General features: G+C 44.9%; 1 pseudogene across 1 annotated transcript in view; it reads right to left on the reverse strand.

The window, feature by feature from the left end:
- Nucleotides 1–1100: 1100 nt before the first annotated feature.
- The window catches only part of LOC106564811 (fumarate hydratase, mitochondrial-like), a 48566-nt pseudogene continuing 31820 nt past the window's right edge, over nucleotides 1101–17846 (reverse strand). The window contains exons 9-11 of the transcript XR_014394790.1: nucleotides 15044–15171; nucleotides 8899–9052; nucleotides 1101–6656 (exon numbers count right to left, since the gene is read on the reverse strand). The product of XR_014394790.1 is annotated as a fumarate hydratase, mitochondrial-like (transcript). The remainder of the gene's footprint in view (nucleotides 6657–8898; nucleotides 9053–15043; nucleotides 15172–17846) is intronic.

Raw genomic sequence — 17846 nt, forward strand, 5'->3', positions numbered from 1 at the left:
AGTCCAGTCCAGACCATAGAGGTAGTAGGATAATGGTGAGGTAGACATCCCTATTAGGGACAGATCAAAATGTACTGAGGGGTAGGGTTGGTCCCAGATAGAGGAGTGTTGTGTTTTTTTGCAACACAGGGGAGGTACTGCGTTTTTCCCCCTGGTTAGAATTCGCTCTTCTCCTCGTACTGTCCTTAAAAACAACGGCTTGACTAACTTTTGCTATTACCCTAATAAAGTTTAGAAACATTTGTGAAGGTTTGTCTGTCATTAAGCCGTATCTACTGCAGGTATATGATATGAAGGCAGTACGCCCCGGTGCTACAACTGACTCTCACAGTTTAACTTTTGTTTTTGTTACCTTTATTTAACTAGGCAAGTCAGTTAAGAACACATTTTTATTTATAATGACGGCCTAGGAACAGTGGGTTAACTGCCTTGTTCAGGGGCAGAACGACAGATTTTTACCTTGTCAGCTCGGGGATTTGATCCAGAAACCTTTCGGATACTGGTCCAATGCTCTAACCACTAGGCTACCTGCCTCTGACCACTAGGCTACCTGCTGGTTACTGTCCCAACGCTCTAACCACTAGACAACCTGCTGGTTACTGTCACAACACTGTAAATGTTTCTATGTAATTGTATCTGTTTCTATGTAATTGTATAGGTATCTATGTAATTGTAAATGTAATTGTCTATGTAATTGTATCTATGTAGTTGTAAATGTATCTATGTAATTGTATATGTTTCTATGTAATTGTATAGGTATCTATGTAAATGTATATGTATCTATGTAATTGTATATGTATATATGCAATTGTAAATGTTTCTATGTAATTGTATATGTATATATGCAATTGTATAGGTATCTATGTAATTGTAAATGTATCTATGCAATTGTAAATGTTTCTATGTAATTGTATAGGTATTTATCTATGTAATTGTATATGTATCTATGTAATTGTAAATGTATCTATGTAATTGTATATATGTAATTGTAAATGTATCTACGTAATTGCAAATGTTTTTATGTAATTGTAAATGTGTCTATGTAATTGTATCCGTTTCTATGTAATTGTATCTGTATCTATGTGAAAAAATAGGGTATATACAGTATATATGTATTTATTACTGACAAATAAAATCAATCAATCCAAACTGTGCAGTAGCCAATTGATGAATAGAAAGAGAAAGCTGTTACAAAACACCAAAAAGTTTAATGACATTCAGAGATTGTCAAGCCAACCCTTAGATACTGGGTAAGTCTACGAGGTAGAGAGGGATGGATTTTCTGTTTATCCACATTTACATAGTCTATTTATTGTGGTGTTAAAAAAACACAAACCGTGATATTTGAAGTCAGTATGCTTTGTTGATTGGTTGTGTGGTGCATTGGCACAGAACCTGTTGGTGGGTAAAATATGTCATCAAAATGTGGAATTTAAATTCTCCCTCGCTGATCGTCTACAGCCGGCTCTGATTTATAGTGTAATGAGACAGATGGAGAGGGAGCTCGTCTGTGGTGGTCGTCGAACCCTCAACCTTCTGGCCCGTAGCCCTGCATGGCATCCACTGGGCCACAAAAGCATGCTGAAATGGCAAAGTTGATATCCACGTATATAAACAAAGGGTTGCGGTTGTTATTTGAGGTTAAACGTTTTAGTTGTAGCCCGTGATAAACACACCTCATTTAGCTCATTAAAGGCTTGATGATTAGTTGACCAGGTGTATTTTTTATTTAATTTATTTTACCTTTATTTAACCAGGTAGGCTAGTTGAGAACAAGTCCTTTATTTAACCAGGTAGGCCAGTTGAGAACAAGTTCTCATTTACAACTGCGACCTGGCCAAGATAAAGCAAAGCAGTTCGACACATACAACAACACAGAGTTACACATGGAATAAACAGACATAAAATCAATAACACAGTAGAAAAATCTATATAGAGTGTGTGCAAATGAGGTAGGATTAGGGAGGTAAGGCAATAAAAAGGCCACGGTGGCGAAGTAATTATAATATAGCAATTAAACACTGGAATGGTCGATGTGCGGAAGATTAATGTGCAAGTAGAGATACTGGGGTGCAAAGGAGCAAGATAAATAAATAAATACAGTATGGGGATGAGGTAGTTGGATGGGCTATTTACAGATGGGCTGTGTACAGGTGCAGTGATCTGCTCTGACAGCTGGTGCTTTAAAGTTAGTGAGGGAGATATGAGTCTCCAGCTTCAGAGATTTTTGCAGTTCGTTCCAGTCATTGGCAGCAGAGAACTGGAAGGAGAGGCAGCCAAAGGAGGAATTGGCTTTGGGGGTGACCAGTGAAATATACCTTCTGGAGCGCGTGCTACGGGTGGGTGTTGCTATGGTGACCAGTGAGCTGAGATAAGGCGGGGCTTTACCTAGCAGAGACTTGTAGATGACCTGGAGCCAGTGGGTTTGGCGACAAGTATGAAGCGAGGGCTAGCCAACGAGAGCATACAGGTCGCAGTGGTGGGTAGTATATGGGGCTTTGGTGACAAAATGGATGGCACTGTGATAGACTGCATCCAATTTGTTGAGTAGAGTGTTTTGTAAATGACATCGCCGAAGTCGAGGATCGGTAGGATGGTCAGTTTTATGAGGGTATGTTTGGCAGCATGAGTGAAGGATGCTTTGAGGCGAAATAGGAAGCCGATTCTAGATTTAATTTTGGATTGGAGATGTTTAATGTGAGTCTGGAAGGAGAGTTTACAGTCTAACCAGACACCCAGGTATTTGTAGTTGTCCACATATTCTAAGTCAGAACCGTCCAGAGTAGTGATGCTGGACGGGCGGGCAGGTGCGGGCAGCAATCGGTTGAAGAGCATGCATTTAGTTTTACTTGCATTTAAGAGCAGTTGGAGGCCACAGAAGGAGAGTTGTATGGCATTGAAGCTCGTCTGGAGGGTTGTTAACACAGTGTCCAAAGAAGGACCAGAGGTATACAGAATGGTGTCGTCTGCGTAGATGTGGCACAAAGAATCACCAGGAGCGAGAGCGACATCATTGATGTATACAGAGAAGAGAGTCGGCCTGAGAATTGAACCCTGTGGCACCCCCATAGAGACTGCCAGAGGTCCGGACAACAGGCCCTCTGATTTGACATACTGAACTCTATCAGAGAAGTAGTTGGTGAACCAAGCGAGGCAATCATTTGAGAAACCAAGGCTGTTGAGTCTGCCAATAAGAATGTTGTGATTGACAGAGTCGAAAGCCTTAGCCAGGTCGATGAATATGGCTGCACAGTAATGTCTCTTATCGATGGCGGTTATGATATAGTTTAGGATCTTAAGCGTGGCTGAGGTGCACCCATGACCAGCTCTGAAACCAGATTGCATAGCGGAGAAGGTACGGTGAGATTTGAAATGGTCGGTAATCTCTTTGTTAACTTGGCTTTCAAAGATCTTAGAAAGGCAGGGTAGAATAGATATAGGTCTGTAGCAGTTTGGGTCTAGAGTGCCTCCCCCTTTGAAGAGGGGGATGACCGCGGCAGCTTTCCAATCTATGGGAATCTCAGACGATACAAAAGAGAGGTTGAACAGGCTAGTAATAGGGGTTGCAACAATTTCGGCAGATAATTTTAGAAAGAGAGGGTCCAGATTGTCTAGCCCGGCTGATTTGTAGGGGTCCAGATTTTGCAGCTCTTTCAGAACATCAGCTATCTGGATTTGGGTGAAGGAGAAATGGTGGGGGCTTTGGCGGGTTGCTGTGGAGGGTGCAGGGCTGTTGACCGTGGTAGGGGTAGCCAGGTGGAAAGCATGGCCAGCCGTAGAAAAATGCTTATTGAAATTCACAATTATTGTGGATTTATCGGTAGTGACAGTGTTTCATAGCCTCACTGCAGTGGGCAGCTGGGAGGAGGTGCTCTTATTCTCCATGGACTTTACAGTGTCCCAGAACTTTTTCGAATTTGTACTACAAATTCTAGCCTTAGCTTTCCTAACTGCCTGTGTATATTTGTTCCTAACTTTCCTGAAAAGTTGCATATCACGGGGGCTATTCGATGCTAATGCAGAACGCCACAGGATGTTTTTGTGCTGGTTAAGGGCAGTCAGGTCTGGAGTGAACCAAGGGCTATCTATATCTGTTCCTGGTTCTACATTTTCTGAATGGAGCATGCTTATTTAAGATGGTGAGGAAGGCACTTTTAAAGAACAACCAGGCATCCTCTACTGACGGGATGAGGTCAATATCCTTCCAGGATACCCGGGCAAGGTTGATTAGAAAGGCCTGTTTGCAGAAGTGTTTTAGGGAGCGTTTGACAGTGATGAGGGGTGGTCATTTGATCGCAGACCCATTATGGATGCAGGCAATGATCGCTGAGATCTTCATTGAAAACAGCAGAGGTGTATTTGGAGGGCGAGTTAGTTAGGATGATATCTATGAGGGTGCCCGTGTTTACGGATTTAGGGTTGGACCTGGTAGGTTCATTGATAATTTGTGTGAGATTGAGGGCATCAAGCTTAGATTGTAGGATGGCCGGGGTGTTAAGCATGTCCCAGTTTAGGTCACCTAGCTGCACGAGCTCAGAAGATAGATGGGGGGGTAATCAATTCACATATGGTGTCCAGGGCACAGCTGGGAGCAGAGGGTGGTCTATAGCAAGCGCAACGGTGAGAGACTTTTTTCTGGAAAGGTGAAATTCTAGAAGTAGAACCTCAAATTGTTTTGGTACAGAACTCTGCAGGCTCTCTCTGCAGTAGATTGCAACGCTGCCCCCTTTGGCAGTTCTATCATGGCGGAAAATGTTATAGTTAGGGATGGAAATGTCAGGGTTTTTGGTGGTTTTCCTAAGCCAGGATTCAGACACGGCTAAGACATCCGGGTTGGCAGAATGTGCAAAAGCAGTGAATAAAGCAAACTTAGGGAGGAGGCTTCTAATGTTAACATGCATGAAACCAAGGCTTTTACGGTTACAGAAGTCAACAAATGAGAGCACCTGGGGAGTGGGAGTGGAGCTGGGCACTGCAGGTCCTGGATTAACCTCTACATCACCAGAGGAACAGAGGAGAAGTAGGATAAGGGTATGGCTAAAGGCTATAAGAACTGTCCGTCTAGCACGTTCGGAATAGAGAGTAAAGGGAGCAGGTTTCTGGGCACGATAGCATAGATTCAGACAGTTAGCTGGCCGGGGCTAGCAAGCTAGCAGTTAGCAGGCCGGGGCAAGTAAGTTAGCAGAAGGGCCTTAGAGGGAAGTCGCGATGGGGGAAAGCCTGTTTTTGCCACCTCGTGCGGTGACGTTGATAGACCAGTCGTGGAATTAGTAGGGTTCCAAGTAGCAGAGGGGTCCAAGTCCAATTTGCAAAATGGGTATAGTGGTCCAAGAAACTGGCCGATGGATCAGCTAACAGTCCAATATGCTCTAGATAGCTAGCAGGCCGCGGTTAGCAGAATGGGCCTTCAGGGGACGTCACACCTGAGGGGCCTGTTGGGATCCTCGGGCAGATTATGTCGGTATTCCAGTCGTGAAGGATCGACGGTAGAAGGGGTTCCGGATATTGTAGCCGAGGAGTGGGCTTCAGGAGTAGCCCAGGAGCCCTCATAATGCATGACGTAGATAAATGACCAAGATAAATGACCGAGATAATGCAATAAGGATATAAATGACCAGGATAATGCAGGAAGTAGATAAATGACCAAGATAATGCATGAAGTGGATAAATGACCAAGATAATGCATGAAGTGGATAAATGACCAAGATAATGCAGGAAGTGGATAAACGACCAAGATAATGCAGGAAGTGGATAAACAACCAAGATAATGCAGGAAGTGGATAAACGACCAAGATAATGCAGGAAGTGGATAAACGACAAAGATAATGCAGGAAGTGGATAAACGACCAAGATAATGCATGAAGTAGATAAATGACCAAGATAATGCAGGAAGTAGATAAATGACCAAGATAATGCAGGAAGTGGATAAATGTCCAAGATAATGCAGGAAGTAGATAAATGACCAAGATAATGCAGTAAGTAGATAAATGTCCAAGATAATGCAGGAAGTAGATAAATGACCAAGATAATGCAGGAAGTAGATAAATGACCAAGATAATGCATGAAGTGGATAAATTACCAAGATAATGCAGGAAGTAGATAAATGACCAAGATAATAGCTTGAACATCTTTCTAAAAGGAAACCACGTATCCTTATTTTATTTAGATGAGAAACCCTTTTTACCGTAACATCCACTGGCCTTCACTGAAAAGATTTAACTGGAAGTCCAATGTTGAACAAAATACAACAACAAAAAGGTGAAAGATAGTCACTTCCACGATCAGCAGTCATCTGTCCATAGATCAGGTCTGTTCCTGCACTGAGGAACGGAACATATAAATTGGCTCATCCCCCCCTCCTCCTCCTCTCCCCTGTAACTATACCCCAAAATAACGGTTTAAATAAAATACAACAACGCGTTTTCAAAAAAAAAAAATTAAAAAAAAAATTGTTTTATTTGTACAAAGACAAAGACATTTATAACCGTAGACATTCTGCAGCGTGTCGGTGTTCTACTTGGGTCCCAGCATCTCATGCGGCTTGACCCATGCGTCAAACTCTTCTGCTGTCAGGTATCCTAGCTTGATAGCAGTTTCCTTGAGGTTTCCTCCCTCTTTGTGAGCCATCTTGGCAATCTTAGCAGCTTTGTCATAACCTATTGAGAAGATAGAGAAGGGGCTGAATTCAGACGTTAAAATAATGAAGCGTCATTAAGACTGATGACTAACCATGACCTTTCTACTTCCTCAACTACCTCCACGTCTAAAACACTGAAGACCTGAGCCTCAGAGAACACAATTAAGCAACCAATAGCAGACCCTCGAAGACCACAGAGGAGGTGATGTATGTGGACGTGACGGTTGGCGGTCCCGACAGTGAACACACTAAGCCACCAGACTCCCTACACACTAAGCCACCAGATAGAGGGGGGACTCCCTACACACTAAGCCACCAGACTCCCTACACACTAAGCCACCAGACTCCCTACACACTATGCCACCAGACTCCCTACACACTATGCCACCAGACTCCCTACACACTAAGCCACCAGACTCCCTACACACTAAGCAACCAGACTCCCTACACACTAAGCCACCAGACAGAGGGTGGACTCCCTACACACTAAGCCACCAGACAGAGGAGACTCCCTACACACTAAGCCACCAGACTCCCTACACACTAAGCCACCAGACTCCCTACACACTAAGCCACCAGACAGAGGAGACTCCCTACACACTAAGCCACCAGACTCCCTACACACTAAGCCACCAGACAGAGGGGACTCCCTACACACCAAGCCACCAGACAGAGGCTGGACTCCCTACACACTAAGCCACCAGACAGAGGGTGGACTCCCTACACACTAAGCCACCAGACTCCCTACACACTAAGCCACCAGACAGAGGAGACTCCCTACACACTAAGCCACCAGACTCCCTACACACTAAGCCACCAGACAGAGGGGACTCCCTACACACTAAGCCACCAGACAGAGGGGACTCCCTACACACTAAGCCACCAGACAGATGGAACTCCCTACACACTAAGCCACCAGACTCCCAACACACTAAGCCACCAGACTCCCTACACACTAAGCCACCAGACTCCCAACACACTAAGCCACCAGACTCCCTACACACTAAGCCACCAGACTCCCTACACACTAAGCCACCAGACTCCCTACACACTAAGCCACCAGACTCCCTACACACTAAGCCACCAGACAGAGGGTGGACTCACTACACACTAAGCCACCAGACAGAGGGTGGACTCCCTACACACTAAGCCACCAGACAGAGGGTGGACTCCCTACACACTAAGCCACCAGACTCCCTACACACTAAGCCACCAGACAGAGGGGGGACTCCCTACACACTAAGCCACCAGACAGAGTGGACTCCCTACACACTAAGCCACCAGACTCCCTACACACTAAGCCACCAGACAGAGGGTAGACTCCCTACACACTAAGCCACCAGACTCCCTACACACTAAGCCACCAGACAGAGGGGACTGTCCCAGTAGGACTCAATCTACTGCAGTAGACAGACTGACTGTGCTGTAGAGCAAAACATCTCATTTACAATACTCACATTACAGTCTGGTGAATCTCAGCACTGCTGAAACTTGGGACTGTGACTTACTGCCCTCTAGTGGTTATATGTGGTTACAGGCGAAAACAGATGGATAACTTGTTGATTTCTCCTGCAGGTGTATTCTGCACAGTAAATCAAATGTATTTATATAGCCCTTCTTACATCAGCTGATGTCTCAAAGCGCTGTACAGACACCCAGCCTAAAACCCCCAAACAGCAAGCAATGCAGGTGTAGAAGCACGGTGGCTAGGAAAAACCTCCCTGGAAAGGCCAAAACCTAGGAAGAAACCTAGAGAGGAACCAGGCTATGAGGGGTGGCCAGTCCTCTTCTGGCTGTGCCGGGTGGAGATTATAACAGAACATGGCCAAGATGTTCAAACGTTCATAAATGACCAGCAGGGTCAGATAATAATAATCAAAGTGGTTGTCGAGGGTGCAACAGGTCAGCACCTCAGGAGTAAATGTCAGTTGGCTTTTCATAGCCGATCTTTGAGAGTATCTCTACCGCTCCTGCTGTCTCTAGAGACTTGAAAACAGCAGGTCTAGGACAGGTAGCACGTCCGGTGAAACGGTGATGGTTCCATAGCCGCAGGCAGAACAGTTGAAACGGGAGCAGCAGCACTACCAGGTGGTTAGGGGAGTCATCATGCCAGGTAGGGTTCCATAGCCGATCATTCAGAGTATCTCTACTGCTCCTGCTGTCTCTAGAGAGCAGGTATCTAGATCTCGTTCATGACTTTTTGGTACCCTGCTGTATGTCCATACACTACTTTGAAGCACATGCTTTACTACGACACGTACCTATGTGTGGGTTGAGGGCGGTGACCAGCATCAAGGACTCGTTCATGAGTTTGTTGATCCTGTCGATGTTAGCTTCAATGCCCACCACACAGTTATTAGTGAAGGAGACTGAGGCATCCCCCAGCAGCCTCGCTGAGTTCAACACGTTCTTAATCTGGGAGGAAGAGGAGAGGTGGAGTTACAGTATGACTGAAGCATCCCCCAGCAGCCTCGCTGAGTTCAACAATTAATCTGGGAAGAGGAGGAGAGAGGTGGAGTTAAGGTATGACTGAGGCATCCCCCAGCAGTCTGGCTGAGTTCAACACTTAATCTGGGAGGAAGAGGAGGAGAGAGGTGGAGTTACAGTATGACTGAGGCATCCCCCAGCAGCCTCGCTGAGTTCAACACTTAATGTGGGAAGGGTAGGAGAGGTGGAGTTACAGTATGACTGAGGCATCCCCCAGCAGCCTGGCTGAGTTCAAACACGTTCTTAATCTGGGAAGAAGAGAGGTGGAGTTACAGTATGACTGAGGCATCCCCCAGCTGCCTCGCTGAGTTCAACACGTTCTTAATCTGGGAAGAAGAGAGGTGGAGTTACAGTATGACTGAGGCATCCCCCAGCTGCCTCGCTGAGTTCAACACGTAACCTGGGAGGAGGAGGAGAGAGGTGGAGTTACAGTATGACTGAGGCATCCCCCAGCAGCCTGGCTAAATTCGACACTTAATCTGTGAGGAAGAGGAGGAGAGACGTGGAGTTACAGTATGACTGAGGCATCCCCCAGCAGCCTGGCTGAGTTCAACACTTAATCTGGGAAGGAGGAGGAGAGAGGTGGCGTTACAGTATGACAGAGGCATCCCCCAGCAGCCTCGCTGAGTTCAACACCTAATCTGTGAGGAAGGAGGAGGAGAGGTGGAGTTACAGTATGACTGAGGCATCCCCCAGCAGCCTCGCTGAGTTCAACACTTAATCTGGGAGGAGGAGGAGAGAGGAGGTGTTAAGGCATCTGCATGCTTCCCATCCAAAACAGTTCTGAACAGTTTGTGCATACAGTACCAGTCAAATGTTTGGACACACCTACTCATTCCAGGTTTTTTTTTCCTTTATATTTACTATTTTCTACATTGTAGAATAATAGTGAAGACATCAAAACTATGAAATAACACATATATGAAATCAAGTAGTAACCAAAGAAAAGTGTTAAACAAATCAAAATATATTTTAGATTCTTCAAAGTAGCCACCCTTTGCCTTGATGACAGCTTTGCAAACCGTCGATGGCCAGTGGCACGTTGGAGAAGTGTGCTCTTCACGGATGAATCCCAGTTTCAACTGTACCGGGCAGATGACAGACAGCATGTATGGCTTTAGACATTATAGATCATAGTCTGCTGCTGGAAAAATGTATGTGTTATGGCTTTACACCCCCTGCTATAATGTGGATAAAGAGTTACTTGTCTAACAGAACACAGAGGGTGTTCTTTAATGGAAGCCTCTCCAACATATTCCTGGTAGAGTCAGGAATTCCCCAAGGCAGCTGTCTAGGCCCCCAGTCTGTCCAGGTAGAATCAGGAATTCCCCAGGGCAGCTGTCTAGTCCCCCAGTCTGTCCAGGTAGAATCAGGAATTCCCCACGGCAGCTGTCTAGGCCCCCAGTCTGTCCAGGCAGAATCAGGAATTCCCCAGGGCAGCTGTCTAGGCCCCTTACTTTTTTCAATTTTTACTAACATGCCACTGAATTTGACTAAAGCCAGTGTGTTTATGAATGTGGATGACTCAACACTATATACACGTCAGCTACTACAGTGACTGAAATGACTGCAGCACTCAACAAAGAGCTGCAGTTAGTGTCAGAGTGGGTGGCAAGGAATAAGTTAGTCCTAAATATTTCTAAAACTTAAAGCATTGTATTTGGGACAAAACATTCACTAAACCCTAAACCTCAACTAAATACTGAAATAAATTATATGAAAATTTAGCAAGTTGAGGTGACTAACCTGTTTGGAGTAACACTGGATTGTAAACTGTCATGGTCAAAACATATTGATACAACAGTAGCTAAGATGGGGAGAAGTCTGTCCATAATAAAGCCCTGCTCTACCTTCTTAACAACACTATCAATAAGGCAGGTCCTACAGGCCCTAGTTTCTACCTTCTTAACCTGTTATGGCTAGGGGGCAGTATTTTCACGGCCGGATAAAAAACGTACCCGATTTAATCTGATTATTACTCCTGCCCAGAAACTAGAATATGCATATAATTATTGGCTTTGGATAGAAAACACCCTAAAGTTTCTAAAACTGTTTGAATGGTGTCTGTGAGTATAACAGAACTCATATGGCAGGCAAAAACCTGAGAAGATTCCATACAGGAAGTGACCTGTCTGACAAGTTCTTGTTCATCTTGGCTCTTTTTATTGAAGACTGAGGATCTTTGCTGTAACGTGACACTTCCTACGGCTCCCATAGGCTCTCAGAACCCGGGAAAAAGCTGAATGATATCGAGGCAGCCCCAGGCTGAAACACATTATGCTAGCTTGAAAAATGGGTGTCTGATTATTTCTGGCTGGGTACTCTGCTGACATAATCTAATGTTTTTCTTTCGTTGTAAAGCCTTTTTGAAATCGGACAGTGTGGTTAGATAAAGGAGAGTCTTGTCTTTAAAATGGTGTAAAATAGTAATATGTTTGAAAAATTGAAGTTTTTGTATTTTTGAGGAATTTGTAATTCGCGCCACGCCCATCATTGGCTATTGGAGCAGGTGTTCCGCTAGCGGAACGTCTAGATGTAAGAGGTTAACAACACTATCAACAAGACAGGTCCCACAGGCCCTAGTTTCTACCTTCTTAACCTCTATGGGCTAGGTGGGATGCTTGCGTCCCACCTACTCAACAGCCAGTTGAATCCTGTGGCGCGTTATTCAAATCCTAAGATATGCTATTACTTCAATTTTTCAAAAATATTACTATTTTACACCATTTTAAAGATAAGACTCTCGTTAATCTAACCACACTGTCCGATTTCAAAAAGGCTTTACAACGAAAGCAAAACATTAGATTATGTCAGCAGAGTACCCAGCCAGAAATAATCAGACACCCATTTTTCAAGCTAGCATATAATGTCACATAAACCCAAACCACAGCTAAATGTAGCACTAACCTTTGATGATCTTCATCAGATGACAACCCTAGGACATTATGTTATACAATACATGCATGTTTTGTTCAATCAAGTTCATATTTATATCAAAAACCAGCTTTTTACATTAGCATGTGACTAGCATGTGACTAGCATTCCCACCGAACACTGCCGGTGAATTTACTAAATTACTCACGATAAACGTTCACAAAAAGCATAACAATTATTTTAAGAATTATAGATACAGAACTCCTCTATGCACTCGATATGTCCGATTTTAAAATAGCTTTTTGGTGAAAGTACATTTTGCAATATTCTCAGTAGATAGCCCGGCATCACAGGGCTAGCTATTTAGACACCCAGCAGGTTTAGCACTCATCAAAGTCAGATTTACTATAAGAAAAATGTTATTACCTTTGTTGTCTTCGTCAGAATGCACTCCCAGGACTTCTACTTCAATAACAAATGTTGGTTTGGTCCAAAATAATCCATCGTTATATCCAAACAGCGGCGTTTTGTTCGTGCGTTCTAGACACTATCCTAAAGGCTAAATAAGGGTGACGAGCATGGCGCAATTCATGACAAAAGAATTCTAAATATTCCATTACCGTACTTCGAAGCATGTCAACCGCTGTTTAAAATCAATTTTTATGCCATTTTTCTCATAAAAAAGCGATAATATTCCGACCGGGAATCTGCGTTTAGATAAACAGACAAAGGAAAAGAAACCATTCGGTCGAAGCGGGCATGCGCCTAAGCCCATAGTACTCTGAGTGGCCGCTTGCCAAAAGCGATAAAGTGTTTCAGCCAGAGCCCGCCTCGATATCGTTCAACGTTTTCCCGGGCTCTGAGACCCTATGGAAGACGTAGGAAGTGTCACGTTATTGCACAGATCCTGAGTCTTCAATAAAAAGAGCCAAGATGAAACACTACTTCTCAGACAGGCCACTTCCTGCTTGAAATCTTCTCAGGTTTTGGCCTGCCATAGGAGTTCTGTTATACTCACAGACACCATTCAAACAGTTTTAGAAACTTTAGGGTGTTTTCTATCCAAAGCCAATAATTATATGTATATTCTAGTTACTGGGCAGGAGTAGTAACCAGATTAAATCGGGTACGTTTTTTATCCAGCCGTGCAAATACTGCCCCCTATCCCCAACAGGTTAACAACACTATCAACAAGGCAGGTCCTACAGGCCTTAGTTTTGTCTGACCTGGACTACTTTTCAGTCGTGTGGTCAGGTGTCACAAAAAGGGACATAGGAAAATTGCAATTGTCTCAGAACAGGGCAGCACGGCTGACCCTTAAATATCCACAAAGAGCTAACATTAATAATATGCATGCCAATCTCTCCTTGCTGAAAGTGGAGGAGAGATTGACTTCATCACTACTTGTATTTGTGAGAGGTATTGACATGCTGAATGCACTGAGCTGTCTGTTTAAACTACTGGCACACAGCTCAGACACCCATGCATACCCCACAAGACATGCCACCAAGTCCAGAACAGACTATGGGAGGCACACAGTACTACACAGAGCCATGACTACATGGAACTCTATTCCACATCAGGTAACTGATGCAGCAGGAGAATCAGATTTAAAAAAAACAGATTAAAAAAACACCTTATGGAACAGTTGGGACTGTGAAGCAACACAAACATAGGCACAGACACAGACACACACACACGATAACATAGGCACACATGGACTTAGTACTGTAGATATGTGGTAGTGGTGGAGTAGGGGCCTGAGGGCACACAGTGTGTTGTGAAATCTGTGAATGTATTGTAATGTTTTTTTTTTATTATAAACTGCCTTAATTTTGCTGGACCCCAGGAAGAGTAGCTGCTGCCTTGGCAGGAACTAATGGGGATCCATAATAAACCCCAGGAAGAGTAGCCGCTGCCTTGGCAGGAACTAATGGGGATCCATAATAAACCCCAGGAAGAGTAGCTGCTGCCTTGGCAGGAACTAATGGGGATCCATAATAAACCCCAGGAAGAGTAGCCGCTGCCTTGGCAGGAACTAATGGGGATCCATAATAAACCTCAGGAAGAGTAGCTGCTGCCTTGGCAGGAACTAATGGGGATCCATAATAAACCCCAGGAAGAGTAGCTGCTGCCTCTACAGGAACTAATGGGGATCCATAATAAACCCCAGGAAGAGTAGCTGCTGCCTTGGCAGGAACTAATGGGGATCCATAATAAACCCCAGGAAGAGTAGCTACTGCCTTGGCCGGAACTAATGGGGATCCATAATAAACCCCAGGAAGAGTAGCTGCTGCCTTGGCAGGAACTAATAGGGATCCATAATAAACCCCAGGAAGAGTAGCTGCTGCCTTGGCAGGAACTAATGGGGATCCATAATAAACCCCAGGAAGAGTGGCTGCTGCCTTGGCAGGAACTAATGGGGATCCATAATAAACCCCAGGAAGAGTGGCTGTTGCCTTGGCAGGAACTAATGGGGATCCATAATAAACCCCAGGAAGAGTAGCTGCTGCCTTGGCAGGAACTAATGGGGATCCATAATAAACCCCAGGAAGAGCAGCTGCTGCCTTGGCAGGAACTAATGGGGATCCATAATAAACCCCAGGAAGAGTAGCCGTTGCCTTGGCAGGAACTAATGGGCATCCATAATAAATACAAAGCATTGTCTTAGTCCACGGTGAAACTGGCCTATTAGCATTGTCTTAGTCCACGGTGAAACTGGCCTATTAGCGTTGTCTTAGTCCACGGTGAAACTGGCTTATTGGCGTCGTCTTAGTCCACGGTGAAACTGGCCTATTGGCGTCGTCTTAGTCCACGGTGAAACTGGCCTATTAGCATCGTCTTAGTCCACGGTGAAACTGGCCTATTAGCATCGTCTTAGTCCACGGTGAAACTGGCCTATTAGCATCGTCTTAGTCCACGGTGAAACTGGCCTATTAGCATTGTCTTAGTCCACGGTGAAAGTGGCCTATTAGCATTGTCTTAGTCCACGGGGGAAACTGGCCTATTAGCATTGTCTTAGTCCACGGTGATATCAGTTCTTACCATCATTGGCTTGAAGACGTTCAGCTCAAAGTGTCCGTTGCTGCCTCCGATGGTCACAGCCACGTTGTTTCCCATAACCTGGGCTGCTACCATGGTCATGGCTTCACACTGGGTGGGGTTCACTTTCCCTGGAAGATATACATTCACACACAGTTCAAACCCCGCAGTTAAAACACAGTTAAAACCCCGTGGTTAAAACCCCGCAGTTAAAACACAGTTAAAACCCTGTGGTTAAAACACAGTTAAAACCCCGCGGTTAAAACACAGTTAAAACCCCGCGGTTAAAACACAGTTAAAACCCCGTGGTTAAAACACAGTTAAAACCCCATATTACTTAAAACACATATTGGTTGAAACACACGGTCGACGACCCCTTTTGGCCTTTTTCCCCCTGCTGGACATACTGTTGTTGTTTTACTGTTACAAACTGTTCTATTTGTGCAAATAAACTAAATCCAGTCCAAGGTAGAGCTGTAACGTTCCACTAGCTCCAATCACAACCTGTACCACAACAATACAGCTGAACAGAGGTCAACAACACGACTTCTGCAACCCGACCCACAACAATACAGCTGAACAGAGGTCAACAACCCTACTTCTGAAGGGAGGGTAAACACTGGACAGCACCACTTTCAAGGCTCTCGAAAAATGTCAAGGCCGTCTTCAGTAGAAAGAAGACTCTGTAATCATCCCATCAGCACGATCCCTTCATGTCAAGAACGTAGGTTCCTTACCCTTTGAAATCCTCCAGAAGTATTTGTCAAAATGTTCTTGTGGGGTAGTCTGACTAAAAGGCAGGTTGTGGGTAGCTAGAGAGGTAGTCTGACTAAAAGGCAGGTTGTGGGTAGCTAGAGTGGTAGTCTGACTAAAAGGCAGGTTGTGGGTAGCTAGAGAGGTTGTGTGAATAAAGTCAGGTTGTGGGTAGCTAGACAGTAGCCTGACTAAAGGCAGGTTGTGGGTAGCTAGAGAGGTAGTCTGACTAAAAGGCAGGTTGTGGGTAGCTGGACAGTAGTCTGACTAAAAGGCAGGTTGTGGGTAGCTAGAGAGGCAGTCTGAATAAAGGCAGGTTGTGGGTAGCTAGAGAGGTAGTCTGACTAAAGGCAGGTTGTGGGTAGCTAGAGAGGCAGTCTGACTAAAGGCAGGTTGTGGGTAGCTAGAGAGGCAGTCTGACTAAAGGCAGTTTGTGGGTAGCTAGAGAGGCAGTCTGACTAAAGGCAGGTTGTGGGTAGCTAGAGAGGTAGTCTGACTAAAAGGCAGGTTGTAGGTAGCTAGAGAGGTTGTCTGAATAAAGGCAGGTTGTGGGTAGCTGGACGGTATAAAGACGATCTCCTGCTGAAGAAGAGGTCAAGGAGGGGGAAGAAAAGGCCTGGACAAAAATACGTCTTGAAACCTGACCCACCCTAGATGTGGCATGGATGATTTCTGACAGCTGGGAGTTCGGTGGGGGTCATGTACAGTGAGGGAAAAAAGTATTTGATCCCCTGCTGATTTTGTACGTTTGCCCACTGACAAAGAAATGATCAGTCTATAATTTTAATGGTAGGTTTATTTGAAAATGAGAGACAGAATAACAACAAAAAATCCAGAAAAACACATGTCAAAAATGTTATAAATTGATTTGCATTTTAATGAGGGAAATAAGTATTTGACCCCTCTGCAAAACATGACTTAGTACTTGGTGGCAAAACCATTGTTGACAATCACAGAGGTCAGACGTTTCTTGTAGTTGGCCACCAGGTTTGCCCACATCTCAGGAGGGATTTTGTCCCACTCCTCTTTGCAGATCTTCTCCAAGTCATTAAGGTTTCGAGGCTGACGTTTGGCAACTCGAACCTTCAGCTCCCTCCACAGATTTTCTATGGGATTAAGGTCTGGAGACTGGCTAGGCCACTCCAGGACCTTAATGTGCTTCTTCTTGAGCCACTCCTTTGTTGCCTTGGCCGTGTATATTAGGTCATTGTCATGCTGGAATACCCATCCATGACCCATTTTCAATGCCCTGGCTGAGGGAAGGATGTTCTCACCCAAGATTTGACGGTACATGGCCCCATCCATCATCCCTTTGATGCGGTGAAGTTGATCTGTCACCTTAGCAGAAAAACACCCCCAAAGCATGTTTCCACCTACATGTTTGACGGTGGGGATGTGTTCTTGGGGTCATAGGCAGCATTCCTCCTCCTCCAAACACGGCGAGTTCAGTTGATGCCAAAGAGCTCCATTTTGGTCTCATCTGACCACAACACTTTCACCCAGTTGTCCTCTGAATCATTCAGATGTTCATTGGCAAACTTCAGACGGGCATGTATATGTGCTTTCTTGAGCAGGGGGACCTTGCGGGCGCTGCAGGATTTCAGGCCTTCACGGCGTAGTGTGTTACCAATTGTTTTCTTGGTGACTATGGTCCCAGCTGCCTTGAGATCATTGACAAGATCCTCCCGTGTAGTTCTGGGCTGATTCCTCACCGTTTTCATTATCATTGCAACTCCACGAGGTGAGATCTTGCATGGAGCCCCAGGCCGAGGGAGATTGACAGTTCTTTTGTGTTTCTTCCATTTGCGAATAATCGCACCAACTGTTGTCACCTTCTCACCAAGCTGCTTGGCGATGGTCTTGTAGCCCATTCCAGCCTTGTCTAGGTCTACGATCTTGTCCCTGACATCCTTGGAGAGCTCTTTGGTCTTGGCCATGGTGGAGAGTTTGGAATCTGATTGATTGATTGCTTCTGTGGACAGGTGTCTTTTTTACAGGTAACAAACTGAGATTAGGACCACTCCCTTTAAGAGTGTGCTCCTAATCTCAGCTC

Source organism: Salmo salar, chromosome 01, assembly GCF_965601325.2.
Source record: "Salmo salar chromosome 01, fSalSal1, whole genome shotgun sequence".
NCBI lineage: Eukaryota > Metazoa > Chordata > Actinopteri > Salmoniformes > Salmonidae > Salmo > Salmo salar.